This window comes from Sturnus vulgaris, chromosome 3 (genome assembly GCF_052056855.1).
Source record: "Sturnus vulgaris isolate bStuVul1 chromosome 3, bStuVul1.hap1, whole genome shotgun sequence".
Classification (NCBI taxonomy): domain Eukaryota; kingdom Metazoa; phylum Chordata; class Aves; order Passeriformes; family Sturnidae; genus Sturnus; species Sturnus vulgaris.
In genome coordinates this window covers 74,212,593-74,227,595 of record NC_142245.1, presented here as the reverse complement: position 1 = coordinate 74,227,595, position 15,003 = coordinate 74,212,593, and positions in this window count along the sequence as shown.

Below are 15,003 nucleotides of genomic sequence, written 5' to 3'. Positions count from 1 at the left end.
ATCCCAGATAAGCTTCAGCTATGTGCCAGGGTGACGCTCATCAAGATGAGTCTCAGAACGCCTTGCAGAGGGGTGCAGTCACTGCATAAGGGTATGGGACACGTTATGGGGTGCACGGGAAATCGAGCATTTTGTGATTGCAGGAAACTTATGTTGGGACATTTGAGGAAGGAAATAAGGCAGGAAAGGAAGCGAATCTAGGTGATTTGGGGAGGAGCAATCACAGAGAAACAGAAAGATAAAGGGATCAAAGGGGCCACTTGCAGGTAAGCAAGGTTGGTATGCTTGTCTGGCCATGTCCTATCTACTCAGTCTGTCCTATCTTCTTACCAAAATCCATTTTCTAACCCTTTTCCTAGGTTCCTCGGTGTTTGTGTCTATGGTGCCTGTGAATGTGTGAACAATAGTGAAGATAAAGCTGGATTAGCTAGCACATAGTTGCAATGGCCAAGGAGCCAGCTGTGCCTCTCAGGGTGAGTCTAAGGGAAATAAAATAAAATATAATTAAATACTGAGGACCAGGGGAGTCCCAACCATGTGTGTGTACGTGTGAGTAAGGGGCTCTGCATCAGCAGCTGAAGTGGGGCTGGGGCATCTAGTGCCAGCAACTGGGGAGACTGGGACCTCAGAGCAGCTACTAGGTGCAATTCCTTAACTATAATCTTGTATTACTCCACAAGTAATACTTCGTATTTTTACAAGAATGCATGTCTTGAATGATGAATAACATTTTTGAACTAATTTGCACTGTAATATATGTTAGTGTAATAGGCAGTATGTTTAACTTTGAAGGTTGCTCACTTTCCTTTATAAGTGCCAGATCATCAGGTGATCAGCAATTTTTCCCTTTTTTTCTGGCAGAATAGAACAAAAGCCTATTGAATATTTTGAGACCTGTTCTTTTTCAATGAAGCAAGTAGCTACAGAAGAGCTCAGGTACCCCAGGAAGCCAAGCAGTCATCACTGATGACAGTGTTGAAACAAGAAGACAGAGAATCTACCAGGCATTAGGGAGGTATTTTTAAGGAATGATGTACATTGAAATTAGTTACATGACACTCACATGGATCTTCACTCACTTTAGGAACCTTCAGTTATCTTGAAAGGAGGCAGAAGACAAAGGCCCACATAATCTTCTTGGAGTCATTCTAGTAGCCCTGAAAAGGCAGAATTTACCAGACAGTGACACTGTTTGCATGATTAGTATGAAAGAGAAGGTTTCAGTTTGTCAAACATTTATCCTGAGATGGTTGGATAATGAATACTGCAGCTTACTTCTCACAGAAAAAAAAGTGGTGATAATCTTCCACTGGAGAATAGCGGGACCAACTGTGAGACTATTAACACAAAAATAAAAGAGAAAACCTTATAGGAATGCAAATGTGGTATAAACACAAACTCAGGATGTTGTGATCAAGGTCAACAAATGTGGAAAAATATATATTTCAATTGCTATATGGTACTGCTGGAAGACAGTAGGCAGGAGGAATTGAAAATTCTCACTGATAAGAAATTTAATATAACTAGTATTGTTGAGTTGATTTGTGTGATTAGAAAATTAAAATCAGTGGCTATTACCTACTTAAGGAGAACAAAATAGTCTAAAGAAGCAACAAAGTACACTGAAGAAACATTGTGATGATAACTAGCACAGTTAACTAGTGATAGATAGTGACTAGTGACTAGATAACTAGTCCAGAAGACTGAAGAAAAATTAGTAATTGTCAGTTAATGCTGTAATCTTTAGAGACATGTTAGAGGCCTCATACAGGCCTTAAAAACGCCTTCTTTAGCCTCTTTTAAACATGATAGATGACTGTTCTTTAACAGGAAAAACTGTGCTCCCAGTTGTTTTTTCTCTATTTTGGTTGCCACTATAGCAGGTAAAGATGCTTTAATCACCTGGGCCGAACCAAGACTACTTGTTAGGATTATTACAGTCTGGCAAACAAATGGGCTCGACGTTGGGCTTGATGATCCTTGGGCTCGATGATCCTTGGGCTCAATGATGGGCCCCTCTCAACTCAGGACATTCTATGATTCTCTGAGTGTTTTCCATTAGTCAGAAATAACTCATGAAAATTTTGGCAAGGCCAAAATTATTTAATTCCACAGTGCAGGTAAGCCCCCTCTGCCTCACTGGTAAAGTGAAAGCTAGGAATAAATCACAATATGCAACATATGAAATACTAAATAGATACCAAGAACTGCCTGGCAGAGTTATTGTAAGAAAGAAGCTGAAGGAAAGTAACAATATTGGGAAAAGATCCATGATAGCTGTGCTAACATTAATAAAGTAATTTTTTAAGGGTATGGAAAACCAATCAACCAGTATGAATACAATGCATGGCACACTGGTGATTGTCACTGAACATGTCTGTCCTGCATTTTGCAATACGTGCAATAAAGGGCTTATTTCACAGGAAGGCTACAAAGTTTTTCCATTAGTAACCAAGAAGATTATAAACACATATTGTGACAGACAATTCTGAATTTAAGTTGTTTGGATGGAATTTCAGAAGATATGATTGAAAGAATGCTTGACCAGCTGATGTGCACTGTTAAGAAATCTTGGAATAGTGGATATATTCCAGAAGACTAAACAAGCAGATATTTTGTGACATAACTAAATAAGAGACTTTATTCTTGAAAGAAAAATTAATAAGAAGGTGCTTCAATAACAAATTATTCAAAAATTAAGGAATGTATATCACTATGGATTCATTGAAACTAAGTCTTGTCAAATAAAGCTGATTTCCTTCCTTAAGATTACAGATTTGATTACTAAAAGGAAATGCTTGGGTGTAGCATACTTTTAGTTTTATAAATTATTTGACTGTGTCTTGCATCCCATCTTGATTAAAAAATCAGCTCTACACAACTATGCATTTAGTGAACTATTAATAAATAACCTATGAACAAGTAGTTATCAAAAGAAAACACCTGTGAGGTGCTGTGCAAGGGTTGAGGGTCTGACGTTATGGGATTCTTTCATCACTTCTCTGAAACTGAAAATTTGTCAATGAGCTTACCTGTATGACTTAAATTTCTTGGTAAGTTACATTCCATCTCACAAAAGAGATTTAAATGCAACCAGCCATGAAAGCTATAAATATGTAAGACACTTATAGTTCAAATTATGGAAAGTATAACTATATATCCACAAACTTCCAAGAATCTATCCCATTCTGTGATGTTATGCTCAACCTTCTATTGTCCCTCTGGGTCTTACAGCAAGTTATCAGCTTCACAAGTCCCTCACTGGGAGGAGTATGATGATGAAGTCTTCTGCCTCACTCTAGGATCCACTTGGCATTATTTTTGTGTTTGCTAAAGCAGTCTCCACTTGGCTCTTTCTCCATTGATCCTCAAGGCAATTTTAGATCCCAATTCACTGTATTTGATGTAATTTATATGTCTTAGACACTTCTTCTTTGTTCTCACACCTAAAACTGGGTTTGCCCAGCTCTGAATGTTGCATTACTTTGAAAATCAGTAATTGATCAGTACTGATTGATCAGTAATTGCTACTGTTGCCTTTTCGGGCTTAGCTAAAAACAGAGGCCAGACAAAATTAAGAGGACAAAAAGCAGTTATATTTATCGAAGGGCCTTCAGGTACATTTAGGGCAGACAAAGCCCCCCAGGGGCTATACCCAAAATAAATGACCAGTCATGGATTTTCACACTTTTATAAGTTTGGTCATTTGCATATTGGGGATTAATCTTCCCGTTACAGCTTCAGGTAATGAAGTCATTTTACCCCAAGTTCCTCCCAACTCAGTTTTGTTTGATGTTTTTACATCTCTTGAGGCCTGAGACAGTAAGGTGTCCTTGATTCCCAGGCCTAGACAGGAATTGTCTTGTCTGGCCAAAATGTGAAGACAGTAGCTAGCACTGTATATGGAGTCTAGAGTTCTACACTAAAGAATTACAGGATTACAAAGATATGAAAAATATAAAAGCAAAAATCCTAAGGCATCATTCCTTTATTGCAAGTAGCCTCTGCTGCCTCCTATGCCTGTTATTTTAAGGTTTCCACTATTGTCAGCTGTCCATGCTCCTCTGCACAGCATTTCACACTGGGGTTATGGATAAGTTGTTGCACAAGCATAAACTGTTCTTACAATTTGTTAGTTTCAAAATGTATCAAACAATAGAAGATATTTCTATTATTTGTATGAAGCTCAGTAGGAATTTTTAAAAAGTATGTAGTACTGACATGGTCATTGGGCAATTTCTGCTATCTGATAAAACAAATCTCCAGGCAGGCCAGAAGTAGCCTACACAAAGCTTAACTTGTCCTGGTGCCTGTGTTTTAAACCCTAAGCCTGTGGTCGGGTCTAAGCAATGTTACAAGACGTTGCTAGGCTACAATATTGCACTAGAAATTCCAGGGGAAAACTACTTACAAGTCAATATTAGGGTTGATAAGACTTGGGTTTATTCAGCCCAGAGAAGACCCAGGGGAGACCTTACAGTGGCTTTCCAGTACCTAAAGGGAGCTTACAACAGAGCTTTACTCTGAGGGTGGTGACACCCTGGAACAGGTTGCCCAGAGAAGTCATGGATACCCCATCCTTGGAAGAGTTTAAGGTCAGATTGTGTTGGGGTTAGGGTTTGGGTTAGGTTGGATGGGGCTTGGAGCAACCTGGCCTAGAAAATGTGCCTGTCCATGACAGGAAAGCTGGAACTAGAAGATTTTTAAGGTCCCTTCCAACCTGAACCATTCTATGACAATTGCATATTTCATATTAGGTTCTGTTTGACTGACTCTAATAATGGTGATTTTAAAAGTAATTTAATGGAGAGGATTTCTTCTTGATAGATTGAGATATTGTTGCCTTTTGTCTCAGAATGCTTTCTTCTGCTAAAAGCTAGCAAGCAAGCAAATAAAATTACTTTTTGAATGCTCTGTCTAATATTTCCATGGCAACATTAAAAACTCTCAGTTTAGTACTATGAAAACAGAAAAAAACCACAATGTTGTTATCTAATGACTTGGTTCAAGTTAGTATACCATAATTTTAAATAATCTAAAGAGAAATTTACTGTGAAACATCTTCAAGTCAGTTGTCAGCAATTACATGGGTGTTGATGAAACAGATAAGTTCCAAACACCAACTTCTTTTGACTGGTTTAGTAGTGTGTTCTCTGGTTTGTATCTGTGTTTGGCCATTACTTCTGTAGTTCTTTGGGATTTTGTAGCCACAGCTGTCACAGTTTTTATTCTGCATTATTTTGGTACATGAGAAATAGTTAAAGACTCTCAGGTTTTAGGGGTGGAAAAATAATTTCTGAAAATGTTCCTTAATTCTGGATGTCACTTCCCTTCTGGTGTCAGTTGAAAGAACTTGTCTTTTTCCAAGAGTAGTTATGTGAAAAGGCCGTATGTCTGCTGCTGTTACTGAGCTGTGTACCTGATACTTCTCTTCTCAAAGGCGATTTAGTACTGGCATCTTTTGTAGGAACAGGGATACCTGCTTCTCCCTAAACAGTAACAAACTAAGCTTTCAGCAGCAATTCTAGGACTGAAATAACCATTAAGGACTATACTTAAATATTATCCAACAGTGTAAAACAAATGATAAAGCTAATGTGCTAGTTGTCTGGGGTAGTGTTAATTTTCCTCATAGCAGCTGATATGGGCATGTGTTTTGGATTGGTGCTGGAAACAGTTGTGATAACAAAGAGATGTTTTGGTTACAGCTGAGCAGCTCTTGCACAGCATCGAGGCTTTTCCTGCCTCTCACCCCACCCCACACCCACAGCAAGGATGGCTGGGGATGCACAGAAGCTGTCAGGGGACACAGCTGGGCAGCTGACCCCAGATGACTGCAAGGGTATTCCATACCATATGGCATCATGCTGAGCTTTAAGCTGAGAGAAGAAGAAGGAAGGAGCAGACATTCAGGGTGATGGTGTTTGTCTTCCCGAGTCACCATTACACATGATGGAGCAGTGCCTCCTGGGAATGACTGAACACCTGCCTACCCATGGGAAGTGGTGAATTAATTCCTTCTTTTCTTTGCTTGTGTATGCGGATTTTGCTTTACCTGTTAATCCATCTTTATCTCAACACGTGAGTTTTCTCACTTTTTAAATTTTCTCCTGGATTCTGCTGGGGGGCAGTGAGCAAATGGCTGCATGATACTTAGCTGTTAACTAGGATTGAAGCACGACAACTAGGCAAATTAAAAAAAAAAAAAAAAAGAAAATAAACCAACAAAACCAAACAAAAACCCCGTAACAAACAAAACAAAACAAAAAATAACACCCCTCCCAAGATTTTATTAAAATATATATTGAGAAGTTAAAGAAAATAATTTAAAAAGTAACATAGATTTAGCATTCTTCTTCTGTTCATCCCTCTGTCTTGAAAGAAGAAATATTCTTTTGGTTTTATTATGTATTCAGGTTCTATGCACCTAATTTTTTACAGCTTGCTTTATTCATCACAGAACAAGAAAGAACATGTAAGAAGCCCATTTTCATGCAGGTTTTTTTCTGAAGAATAAGGTCATTAAGCTGAGATGACATCTCTATCATTCTTTAAATGTCTCTGAATATTCTGTTTGGAGTTTTTAATTGTTTTATTTATCTCAAATCCCTGTCACATGATAAATCAAACCATGGTAATTTTGTCTTGTCATTCAGAAACCTTTTCTTCAGTATATGTATAAAATGCTTATCTGTTGTTACTTTTTGTTCTCTCTTTTTTACTGTTGGTGAATCTCTTCTGTTTTTACAGCTCATGTTCTATTTCATCGGTAATATTAACCAGAAATACCCAGGGACAAAGTTCTCTTTACCTGTTGCCGTAGGCATAGGGATTAAATGGCTGTATACATTTTCACATTCAGTAGCAGCACTCTCATCATTAGAATCCCAGATCTTCATCGTGAGACTTTTTGGTTTAACTGATAGAGGTGTTCATTATCCTTGCTTTGTTTCTGTCATAGCGTGCCACCTCATTTTCCTGCACAGCAACTGAGCTGTCAGCATAAACTTTTAAACATGGCAAAACTCAATGTAGAAATATCTATGAAAGGGATTATTGACATCTAAGCTACAAAATACCTTCTTATAGACTGGTACTTGTCAGTCAGAAGGACTGGAAGTTTTACCATCACTGTCAATTCACATATGCTTGCTGCTGACTCCACACAGTGCTTTGTGAAATCCAGCATAACTTGGAAATCAACAGGTCCTGACTTTTGCTGTCACTGGTGCAGTAGATCAGTTTAACTAATGTAATTGACTTTAACCAAATGGCCATCTACTGCCACCGAGGAATAGAAGTACAAATTTAGCACTATTGATTTTTGCCAGGTCACATCAGTGACTATTTGGCTCAGCTTTTTCAGCTTTCCAAATACAAACTGTGCTGTTTGATTTGCTTCATTATAAATGTAACGAGCACTCCTGAGGTGATCAGCTAATCAGTGCAGGTTTCTATGCTCATCAGGTCATAAAACTCATTAATGGATGCATTTAGCTTCCTACTGCTGTTGACAGGATTAACTGTTTCCTTTTGTGCCTTATTTAGCCAAACACTGAAAAGAGATGTATCCACAGATCAGATATAAAAATGAAAATAATTAAGTTGCTTCATATTTAAGAAGAGGGGTGTAGATAATCAACTTACTCTCGAGTTCCATAAGATAAATTCAAATTTCCATTGTTTAAAAAAAGTGTTCTCATTATTACAAATAGCCTTTTCTTTTTAAATCTGTAAAATAAATGGGGTCATTTTATACAGTTTCTAGTATAAAATGGGCTTCTTCACTGCACTGCAGTTTGTCCTTCAGACACTGGCACTGAAGCACCTACTCATTTGCTGCTTCTCAGCCTTAGGCACATGTGAAGACCTGGCAGTATTACTGGGAAGCCTGGCAAAATGACAAAGATTTGGTAACAAATGAAGGCAGCAATACCCTGAGTTGAGTATACCTGGCATCCTCTTAAAAAGGGCAAAATTCTCTCCCTCCTGTTCCCATCTCAGAGGCCCAAGCAATCCATATGCAACTGCCCCATTTAAATTCCTACTTAAGTGAAGTAATTACATTCTAATGGGGATGGATCTTTCCTAATGCTTGAAAAAAAGGAGGGCACTGAACTCACCCTTTGTGGTAGGAATATGAAAAGCATGAGGCAAGGCATTACAGAATTATGATTCCAAGTTTTCAAACCCTCCCGGCTGAATATGTGAAACAACTAAATAGTACGGTGTGCACATAGGAAAGTCAGTTTTACTTTCTGATTTAACGCAAGTTTCTTGGAATAAAGGAGGCACTTTTCTCTTCAGAACAAGAAATACACTTGTTTTAATTACTCTGTTGATGTATGAACAAGGCAATGGAAAAAAAAAAAAGGGGGGGAAAAGATTCAGTTATCAAAGCTCCAGTATGTTTCATGATTAAAAGAGCATAATATTTTTTGGTTTTATTATTGTTTTCACAGAAATAAAAGCCGATGAAATGGAGTTCAAAGGTGTAACTGCTGCTGGGCAATTAATATTGGCTTCACCTATACTATCTTTTTTAGGCTTACCAGGTATCCCATTGTTTTTTAATCCACTGAAATAATATCTTCTGGCAAGCCTGCTTTGTCTGCATCACTCCTGCCTACTTTGTCTTCTCAGCATCTGCACTTCCATCCTGGGCACTGCCTTCAGAGGTGCCTTCATGCTGTGTCTTGGGCTGTACCCCCGCAAGCTTGTACTTTGGCTGTGCTCTTACAGACAGCAGTGAGGACTCCTGGTACCTGATGTAGCTCTGGATGCTTTTCGTGGCCCAGGGCTTGCCTGGGGCTTATATGCTTTTCTGCAATTGAACTGGCCTTACCAAGAACACAGGTGATCAGAGACTGTTCAGCATAGTGGCTCCCTTACACAGATTTTATAAGACTGTGCCTTTTTTTCCACATTGGGATTTCTTCTTTGTTTGGATATGGGGACTGTAGCCTAAATGGATTAGGATTTTAAGAACCATCTGAGCAAACTGCATTGCAGCATTTTAATTTTCTTAATTGGATCACTTGTGTCAGGCTTTTTGGATTGTCCATGTTACAAATAAATTCCCCATGGATTTTTATGTATATTCTTCACTCAAACTTTTATTTATATATCTTCTTCTATATCATTATAGCTATGATATCTGACTCTCTTTTTAGTTTTTAGAGAATTTAAAATGCACATGTTTACAAAAGATTATGGAAAACCTGGGGCCAATATGGCATTTCTGTCTCCAATTTTGTTTTTCATGTCTCAACCCGAAAATCAACAGCAGTGCAATTCTCTGATGTTGCCAGAGGAACTGCAATTATTTCAAATTACCTAGAGGTGACAATATCAATTGTCCTATCCTTTTCAGAACTACAAATGCAAATGTCTTATGTATCTTCTGCAATGCAAAAAGCCATTGTAGATATGGGCTTAGGAACCATAGCAAGTCAGACAGATATTCCTCAGCAAAAATTTGGTGTTCTTAGGTGCTCTAAACAACATTCTTCTGATTCTAAAGGAACTTCTATATGTAAACTAAAATCTGTATATTCATTTAGCTAATATGTAATATGCTAATATGTATTTAGGTTAAACTGAATCCTATGCAACTTACTAATAAATTCACTTGAAATATTTTTCAATCTCTGTTGAATATTATTTTTCAAATATTTATTTTTTTATTATAAAATCGTTTGTGTACATATTCTGTTAATTTAATGAGTTTTTATGCAAGTAAAATGTTTAAAATTATTTCAAGCTTCTCTGTAAGTAGCTTTGCAGCAATTTGATCCCAACCTTGCAGATTTCAATTAGAACTGAAAGTTAAATACAAGAATTCTTTACAGAACAACATGTTGTTCCCCTTCCTCCTCTACTGTCTATTGATTTTTATTTCATCCCATATCATCTTCAAAAAGTTCCCTTTTCTCAAATGCATGAAATGCAAAATCAGATGTCTGAACAGAAGTTTTATTTGAGAAAGAAGGGAAAGCATAGAAAAATGGCCTTTTTAATAATTTTTGCTCTTCAGATTGATTGATATTTTCACTTATAAGGCAAACAGAACAATCTTAGTTTAAATTTTGATTCCTATGGTAAGAATGATATATTATTATCTTCATGTCATGTCTTTGCTGTCATGATCCCAGCTCATAAAGGTCTTAAGGGACTGAAGAGTTATGGCCAATACAATTTAAATAACAAAAATACTTTTAGAAATGCCTAGAAGTAATTTTTTCTCCCTAATAATATCTCAATTTCAAGCACAAGAGTTGCCTGTCTCAAGAGGAGACTAGAGGCGAGACTGGAGACCCATGGCTTTGCATGTCACTGCAATGTGAAGATTTTGCTTTTCTAATGGAATAAAATTAATGATACAAGATATTAAGAAGAATGTATTTAAAGATTAAAACTGTTTACAAGTGTAAAACTAAACTGCATCCTGGCACTATTTACTAAGGGACTGGAATTTTTATATTTAGTAAAAGTGGTTTGATCAGGGAGGAATTGAATGAATATAAATGACAAAGTGATACACTTCATACCTTTTTTTGAACATCTTTGGACATGCACACCCACACAGGTACACACAGAGTTTTACAGGTGCTGAAAATATTTTTCCTATTTAGTTTCTTTTGGTGAAGACTGAACTTTAAAATTGAGTATGAAGTGAAGGATTCATACAGTTATTTTGAAGGAATATCTATGTATTCTTGCATCTCCCGTGGGTAGCAATGAACTTGTTAAAAATTCAGTGATATTGAACATTTCAGAATAACTACGAGTGATTACCTCTGTTTCTGACTTGGAGGAGTTCAGCTCCCAAGGTGGAGAGTGCTGCTCCTGTGCAGTCCTGGCCTGCAGCATTCCTGATCTCTATCCAGAATACTGGCAGGTGACAGGAGACAATGATTGCTTGTCTCTTTATTAGCTTGCTTACAGAAGATTAGGTGCTGGCAGTAGTTGATGGAGTTGCTAGTGTATGCTAAAGATTTATTTGGTCCTAGACAGGATCCTGCATGTTTTAGGATGAATAATCAATTTTCTGTCAAAGGAGGTGTTGGTCATCTGCCTAGAGGGAGGCTCAACTCCTCATTCTTGTATTTCCCTGGAAGATGACTGAGGTCATAAGGGCTACTCTTGACAATTTCTGTGACCATCAGTTTGAATGAGCTGGATATTTTTCAAAGGTGGTACAGTTTCTCAAACCACACTAAAATTTTACTTTTTTTATTGGGCAGTCATATACCTGTATTTCAATTTTTCAACCTCAGGATGAGATTTAACAGTTATATTAATATAATAAAATAATACAGATAGTGTTTCACTGAAATGTTCATGGTTTCAGCATTCATCCCTCAATGTCATGCAAAATTATCATTACTGCCAGACAGTATTCTGAGTAAACGTTAATAGGCAAAACAATTAAAGATAATATGCTTACTGAAGATACAGACTATTTTCCAGTATTATAAACTCTATCATTTAACTGTTAGCAACCTCTTCAGCAATGCTATGTGATGATATCTTGCTTCAGAGGTGATTTAGTATTTATTTGAAATTATGAATATTGCTGGTAACATATCTAGTAATTTATGCACAGAGTGGGTTTTTGTGAACTCAGATTTAAAGACACCAAGTTGGCTCTATACATGACAAGTATACAAAAAAACCCCATGTTACCTCAGTAGGAGACTGTATGGTATCACATGGTCTGGAATGTGCCTTTGGTCAGTTGGGATTACCTGTCCCAGGTGTGTCTCCTCCCAACCTCCCAAGCACTCCCAGCCCCCTCCCCAGTGTGGCAGTATGAGAAGCAGAAAAGACCTTGGCTCTGTGTAAGCCCTGCTTGGCAATAACAAAAACATCTCTGTATAATCAACCCTGTGTTCAGCACAAATTCAAAATACAGCCTAGTAACAGCCACTGTGAAGAAAATGAAGACTACCCCAGCCAAAACTAGTGCAGGGAATCACTGGAGTGGATTTAATTTGTGTTTAAAATCTAGATGGCTAGCAATGGCCATATTCCAGTAAGTCAATGAATTCAATATCATCAATGAAACTCAGAAAATAATTTAGCTCTGTATAGAGCAGTCACCTAGTGACTCATCATACTCTACAATCTATATTTTCTCAATATCTATTAATTGCAATAGGGGTTAACAGCTCATGTGATTTCAGAAAATTCATTGGAGGTTTTTAAATTATGAACTGAAACTTATCCTTTACGTCGAGGTCCTGTTATCCTTGCCAGGGTCCTCAAAACAGAAAAATATAAACTCATACAATTACTCTTGTGTAGATACAGTGGTTAGCTCTCATACATTTCTTGAAAGGTAATTGTCTTAAATTTACATTTCCTTCTAAGTGTATTTCTCTCCTTGGAATGGGACCCCAGGCGACCTTGGTTGCTGTTTTCAGAAGTCAGATATAGTAGTGGTTTACTGCATTCCTCATATATGGAGTCATACCAGAGCCTCAACCTCTGCTCTCCAGCCTCTGGGAACTCTTGAGTGTTCATACATTCATACATGATTGTTTCATACTGACAAGTTATAGCAGAACTGACTGGTTACATGCTGGGGAGAAGATCCAGCAAACCAGCTTCATCCCATATGATTTAAGACAGTGATACTCTCTTCCATGTTACTGGAAAACATTTTGTCAGTATGTGGGTTATTGTCTATGGGTTGCAAGTGCTACTTTTCCCCTCTACACTTTGGCCTGCATCAACAACCTCTGCTAGTTTTCATTTGCATCTTTGCCAGAATAATAACTGGGAAGTGCTACAGCATCAGTCTGGGAGCATTTGAAAAATTTCCAAGTGTTTGAGACATTTATGCTGATACTGTACCACTGAATCTCTAATAGCCACAGATGTCCCTCAGTATTTTCCTCAGTGATACAATCAACGATGTCACTTTGTCCTCCAGTCTCTCTGCACTGCAGTGCTGCAGTGAGCTGACACACAGTGCAAGTGTTAAGATTTGCAGAGCTGCCTTGATGGGAAGCTCTGGAGTGTAGACTTGTGCTTCAGCAACTGTGTGGCACATGCCTGCAGCAGACACACAGCCCAGAGGCAATTCAAACACAAGCTAAATGTGGAGGCCAGTGATGTTCATAACTCTGTGTTTCAACCCACAGAAGTCCTGCAAATGCAAAAGCAAAATTAAGTCACTGAACAGATGATCACTGGAGATTTTTCTGAGTTTGTACTTCTAATGTTCAAGACCAAGTAGCTGGTGTAACAAGTATAAAAGCCATTCCTCGATTTGCTTTTTGAATTAATCAGTGCTGTTTCAGTTCAGATAATGTTTATTCATTCAAAATTTACATTGCACCTGTCACTTTTATTGGGAATTTTATGTTGGATTAGAGTTTTTTATGTTCACATTATTTATGACTTCGGTAATTTTTCCTTTTACTTTTTGGAGGAACCTGTTTCAACAAAAAATATGAATGTAGAGAAAGTGACATTATTCCTCAGAAAATAATGAAATTAGCTGTTTACCATGTGAGACAAATGGTACTGTCCACCTTTTTTGTTTATTTAAATGCTCTTTAAGTCTTGCTTATTTCAATCATGTGATAGCAATCATCTATAAAAATATTTAGCACTATTTCACTATAAAGATGTTCTCAATCAACAGAACTTTCATTCTTCTCTCTGTAGACTTCTGTTCACACTTACTTTATTACTTCAGCATAGAAATTCACTGTGGGTTTGTTTTTTTTTTCCTACTCCATTCATGTAATATATAATTCTATTTCACTTTGACTGATCTTAACTTCAGTATATCTGTCTATGCAGGGAGTAGATGTCACAGCTGCTTCTGTCAATATTTCCTTTGTGCAGGTGAAACAATGTGGTTGCTATCCCGGATGAGTTGTGGCCCTGAAGTGCCAAGGCACTGGATTTGATAGTAGTTGACTAATTGGATAGTCATGTAAATAATTGATGTTCTTTGTTCCACAGCTGAGCCTCACTTCCAAAAATCTTTTTGAAAGCAAAAACTAGAGTAGGAACCTGTCAAATTCAAACCATCATACTATTTGGATAAATAAAGTGGTGTTTACATTAAACTCTGAAACATTATGATCAGTTTTGTGGACACCATGACTTAGGAAAGCTGCTGGCTAACAGAAGAAATATGCTCAAGCAAAGGGCAGACAAGGGAAACTGACCCTAGTAATGAGTAACAAGTTGTATATTAGAAGTGTCACTTTCAAAACTTCTTTGCAGTTAAAAATTAAGGAAATGTTGTATTATCTATTTAGTACTTACATGTGAAACATATCCCTACATTTTAGATGTCTAATGCACTAAGACAAAAACAAATATAGTTGGATATTTGATTTTCTTTCATTTTTGTGGTATGCAAGTTAAAGGGCTTTTTTATTTGTTTGTTGTTCATAAAGTTTTATCTCATGGGAAGAAATTTTTTGGGCCTGATTGACATAATTTACTTTTTGGGAAAAAAAAGTAATTAAAAAAGTAGAGAATAAAACATACAGTTTCTTTAGGAACACAGTGTATGCTCTGAGAAAATTCTGTAGAAGGTGGATTGCATGAACAGATCTTTAATATCCAAGACAGACGATGTATACTGAAAGAAATGCATCTTTACTGGATTTAACACTGTCTCATTCGCTGCATACTGACTGAATAATGTATGATTGTGGTATTAAACCTGTAAGAAGAGAGCATGTTTTCACACCTGAAGGGTTGCATCTGAATGCAAATGTCCCACAGGAAAAAATATTGATTAACTTTAGCCTTGCAGACTGAAGGAATTATTTACATAACTTGAAAGTGTAATATATATATCTCATCTTTTGTTTAGGCTGTTTCCTTACAGTTTCGTCTAAAATGTAGAGAGGATAGGATGAAAAATACTCTTGCAAAAAATGTTCACAAAATCACAGAATGTTTGAGATGGGAAAGAAGGTCATCTGGTTCACACCCTTCATCAAGCAGGGTCATCTAGAACCTGTT